This window comes from Alexandromys fortis, unplaced genomic scaffold (genome assembly GCF_014885135.2).
Source record: "Alexandromys fortis isolate MF-2015 unplaced genomic scaffold, M_Fortis_MF-2015_v1.1 scaffold_11, whole genome shotgun sequence".
Classification (NCBI taxonomy): Eukaryota; Metazoa; Chordata; class Mammalia; order Rodentia; family Cricetidae; genus Alexandromys; species Alexandromys fortis.
This window is the reverse complement of record NW_026067912.1, coordinates 12,567,956-12,591,776: the sequence shown is the minus strand read 5'-3', so window position 1 is coordinate 12,591,776 and position 23,821 is coordinate 12,567,956. Positions and strand designations below refer to the sequence as shown.

General features: G+C 49.1%; 1 protein-coding gene across 6 annotated transcripts in view; it reads right to left on the bottom strand.

Annotated features, from left to right (window-relative positions):
* Positions 1–23,821, bottom strand: part of Kcnip1 (potassium voltage-gated channel interacting protein 1) — a 375,343-nt gene that overhangs the window by 83,022 nt on the left and 268,500 nt on the right. The window contains exon 1 of one of the 6 annotated variants that reach the window (XM_050138648.1): positions 4,446–4,620. The exons of the other annotated variants lie outside the window; for them this stretch is intronic. The gene's annotated coding sequence lies outside the window, so the exon portion shown is untranslated. Of the gene's footprint in view, positions 1–4,445; positions 4,621–23,821 lie in introns of those variants that run through there. 6 annotated transcript variants of the gene reach the window in all.

Here is a 23,821-nt window from a genome sequence, read left to right as displayed (position 1 = left end):
GGCGGTGTTACATGTTTGAAGTTCACTGGGGTAAACATGAAGGAGCTGGTTTGCTGTGATGTGTGGGAAGAGGGTGTTGAACCTTGTGGGAAACTGGAAACTGCCTTCCAAAGTAGCCATCCAGGTCTGCATCTCTGTCAGTGGTTGACTCCCTATCACCTCACATTCTCGTCAGAGCTTGACACTGTCAGAGGTTCGGGCATCCTAAAAACTGTGTTGGGACTTCAGTTGCCTCGGTGAATCCCTTAGTGATGTAAGAGATTGAAATTCTTGTCTCACGCTTGCTCTGTATATCTCCTCTGGTGAGCTGTCTAGATCTTTCGTTTGCATTTGAATTAAGTGACTCTTACTGTTGTTGAGTTTAAGAGTTCTTTGTATGTTGGAAATTGCTTTTAAGTAGATGTGTTTCTGCAAATGTATTTCTCCCAATCTACACTTGGTCTTCTTGTGTCTTCTCAGAAGCTCTTCAATGTTAATAGCATCCCACTTACTAATCCTTTCTTAGATTTTGCTCTGGTTTTGTAGCTAGAAAGACACTGCTGAGCTCAAGGTCACTAACATTTCCTCTGTTGTTTCCTTTTGGGACATTTCCGTTCTGAACTTCACCTTTAGGTCTCTAAGCCTGTGATCCATTTGGAGTTAATTGTTGTGGAGCGAATGAAATCTGTGTCTAGATTAATTTTTTTCTGCATGCAGAAGTTCAATGGCTCCAGTATTATATGCAGAAATGACTGACTCTTTTCCACCCATTGCCCTTGCTCCATAGACATTTATGTAGTTCTTTTTCTTGGTGTTCTCTTCTGTCCATTGAGCTAGTTCTCATTTTTATTTCTCACCAGTACGTTAGTGTCTTCATTATTGAAGCTTTGTAGTACATCCTGGCCCCTCTTAGGGCCACTCTCCAATTCTGTTGCTCTTTAATACTGAGTTGAGAGCTCTGAGTCTTTTATTTTTACACAAAAACCTTCAGAAGTCTGTTGATGTTCACAGAATAGCTTGCTGGGCTTGGACAGCGCCTACCCACTCAGCTGTGAAGAATTAACATCTTCTCACTCATAAACACAGCATGTCTCCTCATTAATTCAGCATTTGAGGGCTTTCCTCATGTAGACTGGGTCAGATTTACACTTCCATTTTTTGGAGTGCTGCTATAAGTGGTAAGGGGTCCCACATGTTCATTCTTGATGCACAGACAAGCAAATTGTCTTTGAGGTCTTCATCTGTTGACTTGCAACTTTGCTATCACCATCTTTGTTTCTTCCTTCAGATTTTGTTTCAAGATAACCACGTCCTCTGTGAGTAGTGATGGTTGCGACTTCTCCTTTGCACCCTCCCTTTTCTTATCCTCTCCCCCATTGCATTGGCCAGGTTTCCAACATAGCGTGGGAAAGGAATGGTGAGGGGGGACATTTTTAGGCTGCTCTCAACCTTGGCAGAAGAGCGTCTAGCTTCTCAATATGAATATGATATTAATCATGTTATAATTTTTAAATATATTTTCTTTATCTTCCTTCTATCCCTAGCCTGTTGGGGTTTATCATGAATAGACGTTGAATTTTTGCCAAATACTTTTTTCACATTTATTGATATACTTTTATTATGTAGATGTGATGGATTGTATTAATGATTTTTGATAGTTGAATCATTTTTACACATCAGGAGTAAGTCTCATTTTATTGAAGTATATATTTCTTACACTTTTTTTAGATTCATTTCATTAATGTTTTGTTACCTCCCTGCCTGAAAGATACTGGACTGTAGTTTTCTGCTAATGTCCTATCTGGTTTTGATGTTAAAGTGACGGTGATAACAAGCAATGGTTTTTCCTTTATTTCATGTTCTGAAAAGGAGTAGAGGAACTTAAGTTCTCCCTTAAGCAGTGGAATTAGTCAGACAACCCATCTAGGCTGGCTGTTTTCTGTTTTGCAAGGTTGCTTTTTGATTTAATTTCTTGACAGTTAAATGTTAATTCATATTGCGCTCATCTTTGTACACGAGTTTTGACTTGTATCTTTTAAAGAAGCAGTCCATTTCAGATAGCTTATACAATCTGTGGGCATGGAGCTATTTACAATGCTTTCATCTTTAGTATATGATGCGATCTGTAGGGAATCACTTCTGATGTTATCAACCAGTGTCTTTCCTCTCTTCTTCCCGGGCTGTCAGCTTACTGATTTTACTAACCTCTTCAAAGAATCAGCTTTGGATGTTATTAATTTTCTCATGTTGACTTCTTGTTTCCAATTTACCTGATGTATGATCTAATTTTTATTATCTCTTTCTGCTTTTTTAGATTATTGATATTTAATTATTTTTCCTAAGCCACACTCAATGTTACAAATTCTCTTCAAATCATCGCCTTTGCTGTGCCGTGAGCGTTTTATAACTTGTGTTTTCATCTCACTTTAGTTCAAAAACAGCCGTAGATTTCTCTTGAGACTTTGCTTTTGGACCCGTGTGTTATTCGGCGAAGTGCTGTTTAATCTCTGAGCATTTAGGGATCTTCCAGGATTTCTCTGCCATTGATTTTTAGTTTAATTCTAGGCTGGTTTGGGAACAGACGTGATATGATTTATATTCTTTAAAATGTGTCAAGATGTGTCTTAAGGCCCAGAATGTGACCTCGTGCCTGTTTCATGTGAGTGGGAAGAGCGTGAAGTCTGTTTGTGTGAGACGAGTGGTCCCCGGCAGTTCATTGCACCCAGTGGGGTGGCAGCATCCTTCAATACAACTGCGCCCCTCTCTGGTTTCTCTTAAGGGATCTGGCCATTTGTGGGAGACAGGTGTTAAAGTTTCTGACTGGAATAGTGGGTTTGCTGCTTCTCACCTAATCCACTTCCACCTCACGCATTTTGGTGCTCTGTTGTTAGGCACACTTCCTCGGTGAGCATCTGCCTTTGTCGTCTTTGTCTGCCGAGCCATCATCATTGTGGCACGCTGCCTCTTATCTCTGATAACTTCCCCTAATTGGTCTGAAATTTCCGTTAGCCACCACTGCTTTCTTGTACCACTGTTGACAGGATGCCCCCTTCGCTCTTTGTCCTCTTCGATCTCCATTCAAAGCCAGGTTGGAGGCTTGTTTGTGACTTGGTAATAGAGAGGATCCTCCCTAACATGCTCTCAGAGCTCTGAATGTCCCAGGAGGACCCAAGGGTCTCATGTTTGATGGTCTAATGGCCACACCTTGAGGAATGCTGGCCCATGGCTTCATGTCACTAGAGTCAGTGATTGAAGCCTTGGGTCTAAAGTAACAATTGCAATGGCAGCAGGAAAGACCACTGCTGCTTATTCCTATGGGAGCTGCGCAGAAGGGCTGGGTTTGGCTCAGATCTACATAGCCAACCCCTAATGTTGGAGACCCTGTTCACACCTGAGGCCTGAGCTCTTCCTCCCCCTTCCCCCAGCGCTGTATCCTGTTAATCTATAATCACTGCTGAGAGGCTCCCAAAGAACTGTTTAAGGTTTAAGGGCAACAGCCCAAGCTGTACGCTTTAAAGAGCCCTTGGGAACAGTGATGGACGTGTCCTCTTCCCTTAAAATATGAGGAAAAGAATCTGCACAGTGCTTTAAGGAAGTTTCCCTTTCCTTTTTATGCAAAATGCATCTCTCTGGTCTGCCTCTGGTTCACACCAGGGTCACGAACTTGTTGTTCACAGAGAACATAGATTGAAAGATGAGTTAAAGCCACTTCTGGAAAGTTGGAGGAAGCCTGAGTCTCTCTCTCTCTCTCTCTCTCTCTCTCTCTCTCTCTCTCTCTCTCTCACACACACACACACACACACACACACACACCTGGATATTCCTTGTGTCTAGAAGGCGCACTTTATGCCTCTGACATTTCTGTGTCAGCGATCAAATGTCACACGGAAACTTGGCCCTACAAAATACGCCATACTTCAACCCTCTCTCCCCCTTCCACACTGGTAACCAGAGCCTAAAGCTTGTCCCGACTGGTCGGAACCTTGGCGTGAGGTGATGGGTGAGAGAGGTGGTGGAGAGGGAGACAGAACCCGGAGGGAGTGACATGGCTGGTGGGATGCCATGAGCTTGGAAACGGCGGCGGCTGCATGCCATTGAGGATGAGGGCCTTCCGGAGCAGGGCTGATGAGGCCTCAGACAATGTCCTGTCCCCTCTGTCCCATGCCAGGAGGCCTCAGCCACCTGCAGCTGCCCAAAGAAGCTCCTCAGAGTCAATGTGGTGGATTGTGAGTAGATGCCGTACCCCCAGTGGAGCAGGCAGCCCAGGGCAAGCCACATGCACAGACATCGGGGCCAAATACTAGAGGCCATCCCTCTGTCTCCCCAAGCCAAGGCCAGGGACCCTCAGTGGGACCCCCTAGGCTCAGCATCACCTTCCAGATCCAGCGAAATCTCCCCTGGGACAGAAGCCCATACTGACACTCGCCCCAGCAAAGTTGAGATACTATGAAGCCATGGTGTCTTACTGTGGCGACTTGGGCTCCCACACCGCCAAATGTGGCATCGCACAGCCCTCTCGACTGCTCGAACCTGACTTACCTGCAAGAGAGAACACAGAAGGGTAACAGCCACATCCCTCTGGGACCAGCCCAGCCTCTGGAGTTGTGTTGGTGCAACCCCTTGAACCTAAGTTAATTTGGATCTGATAGAACTCTCCCCATCAGGGCAGGGGCCACGCAGGGGCTGTCTCATGTTCCTCTAAGTCCTGACCTTGACCAAGTCAACAGCCTGAGCGATATCATGAGATACCAGGGCAGGGTTGGAGAAGGGGCTCTCCCCAGGGTACAGGGCTACAGTCAATGGGTAGAAGGAAACAAATACCACAGCAAGACGGTGTTTCTGGAGAGCTAAGAGGTAGGGATACATCTGGTTTGATTTTTTTTTTTTTTTTGTGAGGGAATATCAATATCAAGGTATATTCACTTTTTAGTAACAAGCCATTGCTGAGTTTTAAAATCCTCTGCATAAGGAGAAGCCAAAAGGAATGAGCATCACCGGGTGGCATTTAGCCTTCCTTTGGAAGACAATTTTTGCCCCACTTGTTCAAAAAAGTCTCAGTCCATCCTATGCCAGGCTTACCTTTTCCCTTTTTTCTTCTTGTCTGAGGTCCCCAGGCTGAGCTTCACAGTTCTCCAGCTTAGAGAGTGTGTTGGGATGCTACAAAAGATGGAGCTTGGGATTCTCCATAACAAACCTCTCCTGGTACGCAGACATGCCTGGTGCACACTGGGAGATTTTAGCAAAACATGCCCCTTGTGTTATAGTTCCTATCCTTGTGTGTATGTGGAATAATGACCCTCTTCTGTTGTCACAACCTCTGAGAGCTGGTAGAACAAGTTCTCTGTCCACAGCCTGCTCTATGGGACTCACTTTAAGTCAACATAGCTGCCTGGAATTTGGGAACACCATCCCTCCTGCAGGGACACAGAGTCAAAACTGTAAGACAAATGCCCTCAATTCAAGATGGCTGCTCTGGTACACAGTCACTTCGATTTAATCACGGTCCCACAACTTGTCAGTGCCTTTTTTACACCATGCTGGCTTAGGCAGTGCTCTTCCCTGAATGCCTCCTTACACTGTTGATACGCTAATAAGCATCATGAGTCTCTGCCCACCACACCCTGGCTATTGCACCATGGTCTGTGTCTCATGTGATGAACCTGGTTCTCATACCAACTACATGAGTCTCTTTTGACACCGCACTGTTCCCCAGTTCCATAACGAGTCATGTTGTTCCCACTTCCTGGAATTCTCTGGAATGGACTGCTGCTAGCTTTACTCCAGCTCCTGACTGGGGAAATGGCTGCCTAGCAACCATCTTGGACCATGAAAGACAGCCATGGATGATGTCAGCAGATGACGGAAGAACCCAAGATCTCAAGAAGTTACTGCACCAGATCAGTACCAACCACATCCTAACCCCTTTAATGTGTGAAAGGAATAAACTTCTATACTCTTTGTCTATAGACGGGAGAGGAGGTTTGACTATGCACCGCTAAACATTGTCCCCCCCCCCCCCAGTCACTGAGGCACAGAAAGGGATCTGACCCACAAATAGGACTCCTCTGTTAAGACACGCCTGACTTCTTGGTTTAGTGTGACTGGGGCCTGAGAGAGGAGGGGTGGAAGGCTCCACAGGTGAGATGGAACCACAGGATGGGCAAGCTCAGAAGCCTCAGGTGGCTCAACGATTAACACTGCCCAGAAACACAAACCCTGTCCATCCTCCTGGATGCCTAGAGAGGTTCCATCACTTCCCAAGGCAACAGAGAGGGTTTGAGTAAGAATGGCCTCCATAGGCTCAGACAGATTTGAATGCTTAGTCATTGGGGAGTAGCACTCCTGAGATGATGAAGAGGTGTGGCCTTGATGGAGGAAGTATTCCCCTGGGGGTGGGTGGGAAGTCAGTCCATTTCTTTTCCTGCTGCTTATGGATCTAGAGTTAGAACTCTCAGCTACTTCTCCAGCACCATGTCTGCCTGCATGCTGCCATGTCCCGGCCATGATGATAACGGACTGAAACTGTAAACCAACCCCAAATAGCTGATTTCCTTTATAAGAGTTGCCTTAGTCATGGTGTCTCTTCACAGAAACAGAACACAGATGAAGACAGCAGCTTGGATAGTGGAGGAGATAGGATCCACATGCAAGAAGAAGTCTGGCTCCCGAGTCTTGCCTTCAACTGCTAACAATTTGGGAGTGTTTTATTTATCTATCTATCTATCTATCTATCTATCTATCTATCTATCTATCTATTTATTTATTTATTTTTGTTATTTTTTTTCCTTCTGGGGCCTGGGAGATGGTTCCGTGTGTAAAAGCACTTGCCATGTGTGCCTGAGCACCTGAGTTTAAGCCCCAGAACTACTGTGGAAGGAGAGAAAAAGCTGTCAAAATTTGTGCTCTGGTCTCCATATGGGTGCCATGGCAACAGCTCCCCCCTCACTAATATTACAGCCAAACATTTAAGAGGACTCCAACAGATGGATGTTTTATATGTAGCAGTGATTTATGAAGTGCCAATTCTATTTCAAAACTGACTCTCATTTACAAGGCAGAACTCCTAATAGGGCCAACTCTTAAGCTTTTGTTTTTGGTGTAGTGTGAATGAGGTTACCCAAGTGGACCCTAGACGGCTGTCACCAGTCACTGCTGGAGAAACACAGTTGGCTGCCAGTTTGGAAGGAATTAAAGATAGTCTGAACAGAAGGCTCTGGGTTTCTTATGATGTCAGTAGCAGCACCAACCATGGACACAGACCTCAGCTGAAGAGAACTCGAGTGGAATCCTTAGAAGAAACAGAAGGATGGGAGCCTGCAGCTGCAGCATAGGTGTTGGTCCCCAGAGAAACCGGCTTGGTTCTGTGATCCTCTGTGCCCGAGCCTCAGCGCCTTCCCCGGGCTGCTGCTGCCCTCTGCTGGTCATTACTGGACTTGGCGCATGTCTAGCAGAGCAGGGCATTGGAAACCAAGGGACAGGTTTCTTGGAGTCTTCCTGGATGCTTCCTTAGGGGACATGACACCTACAGGCCCTGTCATCCTAGTATGACGAACAGTTGCGTGAGCTGTCAGGGGTTGAAGGAAGAGGGCGATTATGTACGGTCTGTCTCCAGGAACTACTACTTTGGCAAGGACCTGGATGAAAGGAACCTGGAGGGGTTGACCAACGGGAGGAGAAGGAAGGCGTAGGAGAGGCGCCCAGAGCCCTTCATTGTCACCTTTAACCTCAGCTTCTACACCCAGAACAATGGTTGCTAACAAGGGTTTTAGAATCTGCCACTCAGAATAGCTCTTTTCCCATTGCTGTCAAGCCAAACTGCCTGACGGATCTGGGCTTCTAACATCAAAGGTGTGAGTTTGGGAGGGCTACCAGGTACTTCTGGAGGTGTCGCTCATCCCTTGTGCATTTGGACCACTCCATCTGGAAGCTGTGGAGGGAGGACTCCAGGACACTGGGCATGTGGGCTAAGGCACAATTGAGCATCGGTACCAGGATTGCACAAAGCTACCAGCAGACCAGGGATGCCTAGACCCTTTTACGCACGTAAAAGGGTTCTGACTCACTGTGTTTCCATTTCTGCTCATTTCACTCCGGGTATATGTGGTGGGTGTGCCATCCTGGCTCTGTCCCTTTAAGCCTTGATGTCAGATGGGTGGCCGCATGCCTGTGAGCCTCAATCTTCCTATGGCCAAAGTGAGGTGATGGGTCGTGTGTGTCAAGAATGTTTGCAGAGCAGTAAGGCTCTGGGAAAATGTTCACACCTCACCTTCTGCCCCCTAAACACTGTTTTCTCCTCTTGCCTGCACTCTGGCTAGCATAGGGCACGGAAGGACCGGCAGCCAGTCCTCTCAAACAAATACAGATAAACCCAAGATGGAAAACACTCACTTGGGGGTCTGGGATGTATGTTAGAGACCCTGCCAGCATGACCCTGGAGCCACCATATTAGGGGAGCATTGGGGATAGCTCCTTTTCCAAGTTGAGAAGCTGGGGTGCTCCTTCTACCTCTTGGAGGGTTTGGACTACAAGGAGGAAAATGGCTGTGTGCAGGGGGTGTTCCAGGTGCTGACATGGGCATTGCCTGTTTGCACAGAAGGTAAGGGGGTCACCTCTGAAGATAGTAGTGTGAAGATATCTAAGAGACTTGAGCTCTTGAAATATCAACCTTAATAAGTCTTCCAGATTCTCTTATATTAAAAAAGAGGAAGCAGAAGCAAAAGCAGAAACAGCAGCAGAAGGAAAATAACAACAACAACAACAACAACAATAATAATAATAATAATAATAATAATAATAATGTCAGAGGGATGAAGCAATATGCTTAAGGCCACACAGCATATCACAGAGCTGATTCCAAGCAGATTATCTGACAGTCTAGTTTGTGGTTTACTGATGACCGGCCAGTGCTGCAACTCCTAACAGGGATGCCCGAGGAAGTAACATGTCACACACCACACACAAACCACCTAAACACGCACACATACACACCACATAAACACATATACACACACACACCACACAAACCACATAGACACACTCACACCATATACCTACACAGGCACACACACTCACCACAATACCCCCCCCACAACCACATACACACACTGCACTCACATACACCACACACACACACACACTGCAGTCACACCATAAACACACCACACACATACACAGCACACACCACACCCACACCACCCACACCCACATCCACACACACACACTGTTTCCCTCAGTATCCAAGGCAGTAGCGGCAGGGTGCTCACACATGACCTAGGCTACTTGTCACTCAGGACAGAACGGGCATGCTCCGTCAGCAGTCATGGTGCTGCATTCTTGAGGAGATGGTGATGCTGTTCTGGCCTCTGCACTGGCTGATCTGCCTGAAATGCTCACTCCCTAAGATCCGAAACAGTCTACTGAAGACCTGACTATGGAGCCCGGTGTCTTTGGGCTTCTGCTGGCCCTGCTTGGCAGGGTCCCTGACAGACTCAGTTCCACTCTTGTTTTCCTGTCTATGTGTTATCTGCACAGCCAGTAGTGCTCCCTCCCCAGGGCAGAGGGGACTCTATAACTTTCCAAAAGTTTAGACTCAGTCTGCTCAAAGCTGTCATGCCCTCTTTGGACACCAGGTGGCGCCCCACACCGCCCCAAGTTCCTTGGTCCCTTTTTTTTCCTTGTTAGAGTTTGTGGTGGTGGTGGGGGGGGGGGGAGGCCTGATCTGCAAGTGGCTTCCCCTCCAGGAGGACGGCTTTGGCTTTCCTGATTTCAATGGAGAATGACTCCGCAGAACTCACAGAAGAAGAGGGGCAGAATGGCCTCTACCAGACTGAATCCAGGCACAGACCCCAAGCAGCTTCCATCCCATGCTGGTAACGCTGTAGAGGGCTGTCCTGTGAAGCTGCTGCTTCTTTGGTTGACCCACTGAACTGCCATTGTGGCCGTCACTGCGGCATCAGTGACACAGTTGGTTTCCATTTGTCGGTTCACAGAGGTCATGTGACCTGCCTGAGGCCATAGAGCTGTGAAGTGCAGAGATGGGGTCCTAACATCAGCCTGAGGGATTACTTCCTCTGTACCCGATTGTCATCCCCTGAGACCACCTACCATCACCACTCTGGTGATCTGGAGGGAAAGCATCTCTGAAGCTGGCCCCTCTGTGGGCTAGGGCTGGAGGGAGGGGCTTGACGTTTACTGGTTTTGGTTTCTGTCACTCAGGTGTGGTCATTATGTCAGGTCACATCCCGGGTGCTAGTGTAACAGACAGAGTCTTTACATGGGATGAGAGGAGCCCAATGGGAGAGGGAGCTTGCCCAGGCTGCAATAGAACAGAACCAGCTTCTACCTCCTCAAACTTCCCAGGCCTCCCTGCGGGGCCAGGCCTTAAGCTTTGCAAGACAGGGCAGACACAGGGAGAGATTCAGGGGACACACAGAGAGGGGAAAGTGCTGGTCACTGTGGTCTGCAGCCAGGGACTTGGGGGAACACGTGAGTCTGTACCCCATGCATTTATTCCCCTCCCCGTCTAGAAGCAGACACAGGCTCCAGGACCCCTGATACAGGTATGTGCTCTCAATGTAGATGCTCTTGTGAGGCAGGGGTGGGCTCTGAGCTGGGCTGGACCCCAATGGAGTGGGGCTGGCTGCCTCCACTGTACCGCACTGCTGACTAGCCAGCGCCCTGAGGGTGGGCTGGGAAGGGGCGGCACACTGTGGCCTGTTGGAATGTCCCAAAAGATGATGGGTAGGACATATATAGCTGTGGCCAGCTGCCGAGGTACCAGCTCTAGCCTTTGCTATCACTGGAATTGCCCAGACGATGGAGAGGTGGTCTCCAGGCTCAGGAGGGGACGTTCTGGAGCATAGAGCAGCATCAGACTGCGCTGAGCACTGGAGGAAGATGGAGGAACTGCATCCCTAATGCGAGCCTGCTCCTTGCTACCTGGCTGCTCTGTAATCAGCCCCGTGAAGCACAAGGTGGGGGCCTGGAGTGTTGCAGGAGGACAATGACATCTGTGGAGACGGTTCTGTTTGTTCTAGTGGGGAAGCCCTGTGTCTCCTCAGCCTTCTCTCTGGAACTGGAGCTGTGTCTGGGAAACCCCACACGCTGTTGAATGGAATGGAAGTGGACACAGCCGTCACGGAGGACGAGCTGAAGGTTCCTGCAAAACCTAAAGGTGCATCTACCATGGCCCAGCTACCCCACTACGAGCTGCATCCTGAGGAAAGTCAGCAGTGTGCTAGACACTTGTGAAGGGTGCCCGTGCACATGCCCACACTTCACAGCTAAGGCAATGTTACCAGCCCAGGTGCCTGTCAACCCTTGGGGGGGGGTAAAGATAACGTGCTATATGTTCATAATGAAATTCCTCAGCCGTAAAGAGGAATGCAGTTATCTCATTAGAGCAAAGTGGGTAGAACTGGAGGTGGGGTCATCTACTTCTGCCGGTCTCTGCTCCTCACTCCTTTAGCCTGCGCAGGTGAAGAAAGGTAAGTGATAATGCCAGCTGCCTTTGCTCACCTGTGCAGACTAAAAAGAGGCAGCCCATCCACCTGAGCAGAGGGGAGTGGTTACTGGAGACAGGAACAGGGCGCATGAATGGAGGGTAAATGGAACCTGCGCACCCTCCGGTCACGTTCTGGGTACCACACTAAGACACGCTAATGAGTGCATAGTACATGCTACCCTAAACCAGTTTTGCTTAAAGTTTTGATTGAGAGAATGTCAAAGGTCAGCCATCAAGACCTGGTGACCACTATGGTGTCATAGGATTTTGTATAGGGACAGCAGCACTCCCCCCCTTACCATCTCCTAAGTGCCTGCTGTGTACCAGGGACTTGATCTCCCTTCTGGGAGCTCTAACCTCACTGCACATGACACAGCTGCTTAGCCAGGTTGCTGGCCAGCTAGGACTGGAGCCTGCTACCGACTGAGTTGCTGTCTTCTGTATGTGTGAGTTGACAGCCATTGTCGCACCAAGCCGAGCACCTGCCCTGCACATAGACGAGAAGCTCACAGAGGGAAGCCATCTGCCTGCAGTCACACACTACGGGAGCCCACATTTGATCCTAACTCAGCGTCTCAGCCACACTAGCAGCTGTCTTTGCTCATGTCCTACCCGGGACAGGGAAAGGAAGCGCCTCCAGGGATGCTCTTGTCTGACCCCAGCACCAATCAGAATGGCGTCCTCCAAGCCTCAGTTTCTGAGCCTGTGAGATGGAGGCAAGATCAGATTCAGGGATGACATTTTAAGACAATCTTGGAGTCTTTTGCTCTCCTCCTACCTCCTCACCACGCTTCCTTCCTTACCGTGAAGCCGTTTGCCCCTTCAGAGTACAGATATTTTCCAGGATGGGTCCCCTGACCTTGGGACATGCCTCCCCTCCTGTGAACCCGTTCATACTTCACACTTGTCCCTCTGATTAGAGACTTCTTGTCTCCTAGGTCATATCTCATCTCGGTTTCAAGACTTACAGTAGCTCTAAGCTAGGCAGTTTTCACTTGCCCCCTGCTTCTCTGACTTGGGCTGAGTGGAGGTACTTACAGGACTTAAACAAGTTCATAAGTCTCACTGCATGGAAGAGGAGAACGAGAACATACTGATGAGCCCTCAGCACTCTGACCATTTGCCCTCCATCCATCATCCATCGATCCGTTTCCATCCATCCTCTATCCATCCATTCCATCCAGTATTCATCTATCCATTAATCTACCTACCTATCCATCATCCATCAAATATCCATCAAATATCCATCCATCATCTGTCCATCCATCACATCCATATATCTATCCATCAATTCACCTATCCATCCATCAATTCACCTATCCATCCATCAATTCATCTATCCATCCATCCATCCATCCATCCATCCATCCATCCATCCATCCATCCATGTCCCTCTAGTCAGACAGTACTGAGTAAGCCTTCTTGCAAGTCACATGCTAGTTATTTTCTCTGTAGTGAGGAGTTTCCTATTAGGAAGTGACATTGTCCAAACCATTCCCGTTCCCTACAGCTGGTGACCTACCCATCAAAGCCTGTCACCCCAATAATCCCATGGACTCTTTCATGTTTGCAGAGGATCCCACCTATTCTGGCTCCTGGCTCCCAGCCCCTTCCTGGGCCCAAATAGGGCAACATTGACAATCACTAGCTCTTGAGACCCCTTCCCTTGTCTCCACCTTTGTTAAGAGGAACAAACACAAGGTACTGGGAGCCGGGCGTTGGTGGCGCACGCCTTTAATCCCAGCACTCGGGAGGCAGAGGCAGGCGGATCTCTGTGAATTCGAGACCAGCCTGGTCTACAGAGCTAGTGCCAGGACAGGCTCCAAAGCCACAGAGAAACCCTGTCTCGAAAAATCAAAAAAAAAAGAACAAGGTACTGGGGTGGGCTGCATGAGGTGGGATCAGCTGCTTCTACAGAGTCTCTGCTATTGTCTAAATAGTCTTGGATGAGAGGAACCCAGCAAGGGACCTTGCTCAGTGATAAAATAAATTGCTCATTCCCAATGGCAGCTGTGTCTTAACTACCGTCTTTGAAACAACTGCCTTCTTTGAACAAATGAACGTGGGTGGTGGGGAAGTGACAGAGACTCAGCTTCTGTTCTTGCCAGCACCAGATAAAACCAGAAATAAAGCCCAGAGTCAGGAATGCAGCCCCTATTACCCCCAGGAAGGCTGTGGTTACCATTTCCCTGCTCCTGCCATTCTATGCTACCAGTATCTAAGCCCTCACGTCTCAGACACACACTGACATCCTAGCTGCAAGAAAGGCTGGCAAAAAAATGATTGCCTACAAGGGAGGCTGGTGAGGAATGCCTGGCCTCCTTGTCTGCTAAGAAGGCAGGTGGGTCTGTTCCCACCTATACTCAAAAGAAGGTCAGGCAGGTGTTCTGCAGTGGTCACTGGACTGCTGCTCTTACATAAATGTCACCACATGCAATGTTTGTGGTACCTTACTGCAGTGCCCACCCAGACTTCTCAGCCAAAAACTATCTAGATCTAGTGTTTCCTCCTTCCGGGGCAGCAACTGGGAACTGAGACCAGTGAATTAGTTTCCCTGGGGCCTTAGGCACAAGGACATCCAGCATTGTCCTCATTCCTACACCCACTAGGAGAGTTTGCATGTGCCTCTTAAATCTCATGTGTTGTAAACTTTATTTCCAAATTCATACCTTGGAGAGAGGGTCTTTGAGAGATAATTAGAGTTAGATGCAGCCATTAAGGTGGGGTTTCCATGACAAGAGTAGCTTGGTAAGAACAGGAATCGAGACCTGACTTGAGACACTTGCTTTGTGTGTTCATGTGATGCCTTCTGAGGTTAAGACGTAGCAAAAAGCCGGGTGGTGGCAGCACACGCCTTTAATCTCAGCACTCAGGAGGCAGAGGCAGGTGGATTTCTGTGAGGCCAGCCTGGTCTATAAGAGCTAGTTATAGGACAGGTTCCAAAGCTACAGAGAACTCTGTCTTAAAAGAAGAAAAAAAAAGAAAGGAGGAGGAGAAGGAGAAGGAGGAGAAGGTGAAGAAGAAGAAGAAGGAGAAGGAGAAGGAGAAGGAGAAGGAGAAGGAGAAGGAGAAGAAGAAGAAGAAGAAAAAGAAGAAGAAAAAGGAGGAGGAGAAGAAGCAGCAGCAGCAAGGACAGGTTCTTTGCCAGATCCAGCACCATGCTTTTACACTCCCCAACCTTCAGAACCACAATCCAAATACACTTTGTTAAGTACAAATACCCAGGAGATAGGACTCTGCTATAGCAGCCAATGACTGACTAAGGCAGTCCCTGCATAAGGGTACCCAGGATTTTACCTATTGGAAATTTTATCTAGAAATAGTTAACCCACCCAATCATCCCCCATAGCTGCTCCCCTCTCACAGTGGTAGCTTGTGCCTAGGTGTCCTAGCTAGAGCAGTGATGCTGTCCAGGTGGTGTGGATGGTGACGGACCAGCCTCCAGCCTACCCATTGGAAAGCCAGAATACTGTCAGTAGAAAAGCCAAGGGAGTGGGATTGATATTCAGTCCCTGTACCAAAGACCTCTGGGGGCTCAGACAGAGGATGATGCCCTGGAGCCTCGGAGGTGGAGGTTAAAGGAGGTTCTGGATGGGGCATGTTTAGCTTGGTAACAATGTTACAGCCAGGAGCCATACAGCAGCCACATTCCATGTGGCCAACACATTCCAATGCCCTCCAAAGTCCTTACTACAACCCCAAGGTCCTGCAGGGACTGCTCTGTCTCCCCTGGACACCATAGAGGCAACACACACACACACACACACACACACACACACACACACACACACACACACTCAGTCTGCTTTGCTTGCAGAGCTAAGAGTGTCTATTTCCATCCTGGAATGCTCCTCTCATTCTTGACAACAGAGCTCGTTCCTACCATGGGTCAGGGGCTCTGCCTGCCACCACTTCAGCTTGGTTATCACTTCCTTAATGTTCATCCCACAACAGCATCTGCAGCCTGGTTCCCGCCCAGTGTGCACCAGTGCACGACCTTGTTCCATTGCCTTCCAAATTCTGGGTGTTCTCTGAAGTCATTGTAATTGAAGACACATCCAAACATGCCATTACTTTGGGATTTGGGCTAAAGTGTGGAATCTAGGGGCAGTATGGGAATAATGGCTTTATGTTCACTTTGAGGCACCATGTATGAAACCCAGGTGCTTGTGCACAGTAGGCGTGTGCTCTGCCTCGGAGTTCCACTCCCAACCTCAGCCTTGCAGGCTAAGAAGAGTGGCTAAGTGCTAAGCAAAAGTGGGATCCGATGGATAGACCATCACCTTGTCACAGCTTTGCAGGCTGAAACTAGAATTGCCAAGTGAGCACAGGCAGGAGTGAGGAAACATTCTGAAATTTTCTTCTTCCTTGGCTGGGGACAGGAGAAAGCCTTCAGGAAGAGGATAGGGGGTGGGTGGGTAGGGGAATGGGGATGCTTATAAAAAAAAAAAAAAAAAAAAAAAAAAAAAAAAAAAAAAACAAAGGCATCTGTTTGCTTCCCAACAGCAGAAAGGCCTCTGTGATATGTATGCTCTGAGGACCAGCATTGCAATGGCTGTGTGCCATGCTGGACAACATTGCAGGCAGCCTGTTTTGGCCAAAGGAAGCCACCACAATGCCAGCCAAGTCAAAACGCCTATGTGCCTATTCTCCCAATTGCCTCCCTTCTGTGGGTCAGAAGGGAGAGTGAGGAAGTAGGAAGCTTCTCCTGTCCTACCCTCTTGTCTCTTCTCCAGGGGCTGGGCACAGAGTCAGGATAGAGTTCAGGGCAGGTATGTATACATTTTAAGTACAGGTGGAGCTGTAATTGAAAGTATTATTGAAAAATGCAAGCTACTCTCGGAATGACAGCTTTAGTGGCTGAAAACCCAGCACAGTAGGAGACTTTAAAATCCTCATAAGAGCCAGGCCGTGATGGCGCACACCTTTAATCCCAGCACTTGGGAGGCAGAGGCAGGCGGATCTCTGTGAGTTCGAGACCAGCCTGGTCTACAAGAGCTACTTCCAGGAAAGGCTCCAAAACCACAGAGAAACCCTGTCTCGAAAACCCCCCCAAAGTCCTCATAAGACATGGGGGAAAGAATATAAGAGAGAGAGGCTTGGAGAGGAAGTTTGGGGCATGCGAAGTCATCGTAGTCCAATTGGTAATCTCCTGCTCCATGTACTTGCCATTTGTTTCTGGCTTCCCTCTCCCGTACTGGACTCTCATTGCCACAAAATCAGGGACTTCCTATGACATGCCCTTTCTGAATCCCCAGCACCTAGGACAGTCACTTATGGCTACTCATCTCAGATGCCCAGGGTATTTCGAATGTGCAAAAGAAGGCGACATCAGCCTATGATGCGTCGCAGGTAGGCAGGACCTATGTTTTCATTCAGTCGAAGGACTCTATTGTGTAGCATTTGGGGCCTGCATTAGACTTGGTAAAGCAGCCCAGAAAACGAGAGGAACTAAATGACTAATCACCCAACAGGATTGATGCCTTAGGTCTGGGCTGCTGTTCCTAGGACCTGGGTCATGGAGGCAGGCAGCACGAGCTTCAGGGAGTCAGTCCTTTGAGACCAGTGCATAGTGAAAGCTGGCCAGGCCTCAGGCTGGAGATCCAGGCGAGCTGGAAACAGAGGCTCAGGGCCCTTGTTGGGAATCCTTCTTATGCCAAGAACCTGTGGCATTTGGTCGGTGTTAGTCAGCATGTCACCAGAAGGTGGCGCTCTCGTTCCAGTTTGGAGGACCCTGCAGCGCTGGTCCAAAAGTTTAGCCCTCCTGTAACCTTGGTAGCAGTTTAGGTCTCAGTCTTTTTTCTGTCTTTGAGAGACCTGGGGAAAGAGGAGTGTGCTGGCTTCCAGCGCAGAAACCTGAGTACCACGAACTTCAAACGACAGTCATCTGGGCTTGGGAACAAGCTCCTCTTTCTTACACATGGATGGAGACCTGGGTTCAATTCCCAGAATCACCAATTAAAAAGCAAACAAATGAACACATAAACAAACACCACCACCACCAACAATAACCAAAACAAAGTTGCCAAATAACAAATTCACTCATTCCCAGTCTTGGGGATCAGGAGTTTGAAACCAAGGTGTTGGCAGGACTCTGTTCCCTCTCTGTCCGCTCTGGGGAGAGTCACGCTTGCCTTGTCCAGCTGGTGGCCTCAAGTGATCCTCGGCTCGATGATGTTGCCACTGCAGTCTCTGAATTCATTTTCTCGGCTGTCCCTCCCGTGTCTTCACGTCTAGTCAACACTCACTGGGTCGGAGCCCACCATTATCCAGTCAGAATGCTTCCCGAGATCCTCAATTGCTCACACCTGCCGCGCTCTGCTTCTAAACCAGGTTGCATTCTGAGGTTCTGAGGGGACTCAGTTTGAGGGCCTCCCTGCTCTCCGTCATGCCCCAGGAGAGACGTGGGGAACCGACTTTTGCAGGGGCCGTGGATAGAAGTTTCGGGTTCAGACCCCAAGTCCCCTGGCTTAGGAGCAGAGTGGGGGACAGGAGCTGCTGTCTTGTTCACATTTGCCCTTGGGTTGTCCATCAGGAGCCTAGTGTGTGTTCAGTGAACTCCGAGAGTGTCACCGGTCACCATGCTGAACCTCATGGCTGCTGGCCAGGTGGTTAGCACCTACTCAAACTGTGCAGGGTGGCAACTCAGCTACATCTGTTTTCTCCCTGCACCCTTGTAGTTTCCTTGGATAAGTTGGGGAGGGGCAGTGTATGGATGGATGGAGCAGAAGGCTATAGGCAGGAGAGTATGCAGGTTGCTGGTTCCCTGGTTGCACGTTGATGCACCTAGATTTCTGAGTTTTAAATGTCTTGAGAGAGTCAGAGATACTACTTCCCGGAGAGTCAACTTAGGCCAAGAAATTTACATATGTAAGTGAGTTCTTGGAAGATTGTGGCAAACTCCCAGTGGACAAAGGAGTGGGTTCAAGAGGCTGAATTCTTGTCGATTTTAGTATTAGTAATAATTATTTGTTTTATATCTCTGGACGATTCATCTGATCTGGAGGAGAGAATTCATGAGCTCCCAGAACCAGGTAGTTCAGGCATAGATAAGGCTTCAGGCACAGTTTGATCAGGACTTTGGTGTTCTTCTGGGATGACTGATTCCTCTCCACCATAATGGATAGCACAGCAGCATGATCTCAGCAAGAAAAGAGGAAGCTTTTCCTACAGCCAATGAGCCAGCTTTCCGAGCTTAAGTCTCATGGAATCAATTTAGACAATGTATCCTTCCTGTGGTCACAATCAGTGTCAAGGGAGTACTGTCCACCAGAGTCCAGAGCCCACTCACGGAGCCATGAGTGGGACCTTCCATCCCAGCTGCTGTAGAATGGGGGACGGGTGGCGTGGGCATCAGAAGAGGCCAAGGATAATACAGTCATATTCATATGCCAGTGAAGACGCAGATCCCGTGCTAACGTGAGTGTGTTGGCTCCATCTTATAAGAGGAGTAAACAGAGGCCAGAGACCTCAGCTCACGAGGCCTTGCAAGTGGTGGAAGAATTTGACTGCTTGCTGTACTCTCTGAAGATATATTTCTGGTCCTGTGGTCACCCCTCCTCTCTGTTCCCCCCAGACCCCTCAGCCCCTCTACCCATTAGAGGACTATGAAATGAGGCCATTGACATAGAGGGCCGAAGATTTACAGATAAATAAATAAAGGGCAGAAGCCAATATTAATGGGGTGTTGTCAAATGCTTGCAGAATTTTCTCCTGTTGTCAGTACCACAGCCTGAAACTCTTCTCAGAGATCCCTCAGCAAATGCAAAGAGGCATGGCATCTCCTGAGACCACAGAGCAAGCGATTGAGGAGCAAGGGAATCCTATGCGGTGTGTTCCCACGGTCTCTCAGAGCCTGGGAGGATTGCCTGGTGAGTTGGCTATGGCACCATGTTCACCTGGCAATGCTGTGCTCAGGGCTCGGACCCTCAGCTGGGATCTCAGGCAGAGCCAGCCTTGGCTGATTCTCTCAACCTCGCGGCTGGCTGTGAGCTCAGTGGTTCCCGTCAGAATCTCATGCTTTTAGTCTGACGGGTGTCCTGACATGCCACTGACCTGCAGGCTCTGCCACACCTCAGCTCTTTCTGCCTGGAGGCCACCCATGAGGAATGGGGACCTTTGAGCATTTGGCCACCTGGGTAGGTCACATGACCCATAACCAGAGCCAGGCTATAAACCCCTCCAGCAGCTTTTTCCTAGTATGCTTTTCCTGGTCATGGTGCTGGGACTGGGTTTGCAGGGGCAAAGGTTTCCCTCTGCTCTAAAGGATGAGATGCCAGTCTCCCTATGGACAGAGGACTTGTAGGTAGCTGCCACTGCCCACAGAATCACTTGCTAATTCTGTCATCCGTCCTTGCTGTCAACAGCTAATTATTGAGCACCTACTGTGTGCCAGGTACCAAGATTACAGAGAGACAGGACAGATTTCCCGTCCCAATAAAACAGTCTTGTAATGTCTCAGTAGTATGAGGCAGGCTAGACGTCATGTCACACAGACCGGGAAACAGGTTCAGTCAAAAGACAGCGCCGGGCTGAAATCACACAAATTGAGTGACATTACTAGAATTAGAACTTCAATTGCCGGTGTCTGAGCCACATTGCGCCAGAGGCCAAGGAGACACAGAGAGGATGTCACCAGCTCCCTACCCTGCCCCCTTCTCCCTTCTTTTCCTTTCTTCAACACACTCCTCTGTGACTACACAGACAGTGGTGGAAGAGTGGGGACGCTGTGTGGACCTGGGGTCCTCCTGCTCCCGGGACTAGGGGTCCTCGGGGAAAGGGCTTGCATGCGTGTCCCCGCAGCCACGGGGCTTACAGCTAGACAGCACTGACTGGTCCTGTTTTGTCTGTGATTATGCCGGATGTTTACATCATTTGTAATGAGACAAATTGGGACAAATTGCCAAGGACACTTATGTAAATGAAACCAGCGGAGACGTTCGCTTTTCTTCTGCTGGCCCAAGCTCGTCTTTGCTTTCCCTTCCTTTTCTCTCGAGGGGCCACTCCGAGCAGGAAGGACTTTATATTCTAGAGACCCTCTCTCCTCCTGTTGTTCCCTGTCTAGAAACCGATTCGCTCTGCATTTCCCAGAGTGCATTGCTCAATGAGTCAAAACAAGGATTCTTTTCTTGGTTAAGCTTAGGGAAGGGGGCCACAACGGTTAACACAGCCTTCCTTCCAGGACTTTTCAGAGTCTGGGGTAGGTTAAGGAGCCATAATGCCCTTCTACAGTCTCTCTGGCTGATAGGACCATGGAACACGGGGCTCTCTCCAGAAGCTGGTCCAGTCTTGGAGAAGTAAGACAAACACTGTCTCCAGCAGAACTAGGAGCCCCTCTGGCCCGCACAGTTTGGAGGCTGGCTGCTGTAGCTCAGGCTGTGGAGGATACAGTTCCTGTGCAGGCAGTCAGCACCCCATGGGATGTATGGCACCCTGAGGGTCGGGGTGTTCAGGAGGCCTGGGATGCTACCACCTGACCTCAGTCTTATTTTCACTACCCCTGACCTGCTGACCTCAGAAGAACCAATTCATGAGACATCTCTTGTGGCTCTGGCTGCACTCTCTGCCTGGGACATCCTTACTCCCTGGACACTGTTGTGGCTACAGAGGCCCAGGCAGGGTGTTGACCTTAGAAGCCATTGGTTCTGCTTGTTGTCTGTTCTCTGTGTCCCACACAGGCCTGGGGTCTTCTTAGAGACCAGAAAGAGTGTGTTCTTAATGGAGATGAAAGACAAGAATCAGGCACAGTACCCAGGCAGGGTGGTGTACACCTGTGATTTCAGCATTCAGAAGTGGGGGCAGGAGGATGAGGAGTTCAAGACCAGCTTAGGTTACATGAGACTTAGCCTCAAAAAAGAAAAAAAAAAAACCCCACCATTAAAGAAGATTTGTAGCTACAACTCATTAGAGAGAGGGTAACCAAGGAGAACATGCAGAGGCAGGGGAGTCTGGTCACCTGGAAAGGTGGCGTCTAAGGACATGTCTCACACACGGTGGCATTAGGGATAGGAGATCAGTGAACTAAGGACAGGTGTGCGGAAATATGTTCCAATCAGATGGGACAATATAGGTGAAGACAGAGGCCATAGGAATCAGGCTGGCTTAAGATGACGGATGAAGATGTAGCATGACCCCGGGCAAGCATGGAGACAAACTCCTGCTGAAGAGAGGGTACCAAGCCCTGCTGATTTCACACAGAGACACGTGGGACTGCCCCTTGTACTCGGACCTCCTGGGAGGAGCATTCACGTGTGCGCAGAACAGAAAGGAGGGAGGGGTGTCTTCCCTTACCCTGAGTATGAGTGTGAAGCCACCTGAAATTACTCCAACTTTTAAATTATCATCAACAGAAAACGGCCAGGGGTGGGAGCACACTGTTGCTGAAGAGCTGCCTCTGCCATTCCCGCGTCAGGGATCATCCGGTCACCCATCACCTGGTCTGCTCTGTCACTTCGGTCTGACCATTCAGAGCCCAGAGGGCACCCTGTCAAGACGCCCCCCCCCCCACGCCAGCAGCCCCTACTGTGCCCTGTATTCATGCTGACTGACTTCCTACGTGTGTCTGTCCTCTCTCCTTTCTGTCCCCACCGGCTGGAACCGCTACCATGCTCAGCTCTGAGGAAACTGGGCCCTGCCTTCACTGCCGCAGACTCCCAGTGCCAGCTCTGTCCCTGCCGGCAGGGGCCTGAGGAGGGCGTTGACTGAATAAATAAACAAAAGGACACTGAAGAGTCCTGGGAGCTTCCCAGACTACCCGGCAGAACCCTGTATATTGTCCTCTTTGGGAGGAAGGCTCAGAGAAGTGAGTGGCTCATAAAGCTTCCATTTCCAGCCATTGGCAGGACCAGGTTCAAGTGCAGACCCGAAGCTCTTCACTGCTCCATTCCTGTCCCCAAACACCCCAGTCTTGTCTCTTTTAGGGCCGAGGAAGCTCTTAGAGTAGTAGTGCAGCAAGCTCAGCAAGGATACCACATGTCAGGCACTTGCTCTGCGAGGTTGCTTGGAAGGGCTTGTGCCAACGTGGTACTCAACACTGCAACAGATGGACGCTCTGGTCCCCTGGGCAAGCTCAAGGCCCTTGCATATTGCAGGGCAAGGTCTGAATTCCAGAATAGCATTTGGGCTTGGAACTTGATTGTCTCTGTTGTCACAGCAAGCAGATGGCACCAGGTGACACTGGATAAATTTGAACTTGGTAGAAAACTCCAGGCCACTGGGATTCCCTGTGCCCGGAACTCACGAGATCCCGGCTGGGACAGCGATGGGTCTTTTCTAGGACAGGCAATTAATCAGGAGTATTAATGAAAACGCCAGCTCCGAGATTGCAGAAACTTAAGTAATTTATTGGGAATTGAGCTCCGGCCATTAAAATGTCATTATAGGCTTGTCAGCGAAGAGCCATGCCGGAGTGCAATTGTTTAATGCTCTCTGAACAGATGAAGTCTGGTGCGTCCTGCCGGGAAGGGCGACTGACCACGACTGTGTGCCCAGGCTGGTGCCCAGAGGGTTCCACCAGGCACAGAGAAGAGACACAACCAACAGAGACGCAGGCACTGCCCTCGAGGGGCTTAGAAACTTCCAGAGGGACCACATATGGTACAGATGTGACCAGAAGAGCACTATGCAGTGGAATCAGAAAGACTAGCTCTGACTAATGACACACCAAAGGCTTCCTGGGTATGTGGGGGGGGGGGAGGTGATCACAAAATAAGTTCCTCCCTGCTGAGCTGCTTCTTGCCCTCCAATCTGAAGAAGAAGCCAGCTATCTGAAGGCCTAGTGTCCAACACCATTCTGAATAAGGACAGGAACCTCCCAGCTGGGGAGATACCAAGCATGGGAAAGCCTTATGTTTAAGCACAGATATGTATACAGGGCGTAAGTAGGTGCAGAATATGTATCTAGTCCTTTAACAGAGGCTGGGATTAGGGAAAGTGGCCAGAAAGGCAGTAATGAGCACTAGGTTTTCAGTGTGGTATGTAGTCTGCTCCTTATTTCCTTCTGTAAACGGAGATGTTTACAGAAAAAAGTAAACTACAGGATACAGCGATGGCGCTTGAGATAGTCTGGCCGTGTTACTAGAATGACTGACAGCAGATGCCTGAAGATAGCACTGCTTGAAGGAGTGCATGGGATAAAGCAAAGAGGAAGGCCCCCAAAACGCAGCATAGACAGCGTAAAGGAAGACTGTGGGACCTTGGGTATGACAATAACACAAGCATCTATGACTGCCCAGGATAAGAACAACGGGAGAATCATCATAAACAGCTGCCCATGCATGTTTAAGCATTGCTGGGACCTTGATGACGATGATGATGATGATGGTGATGATGATGGTGGTG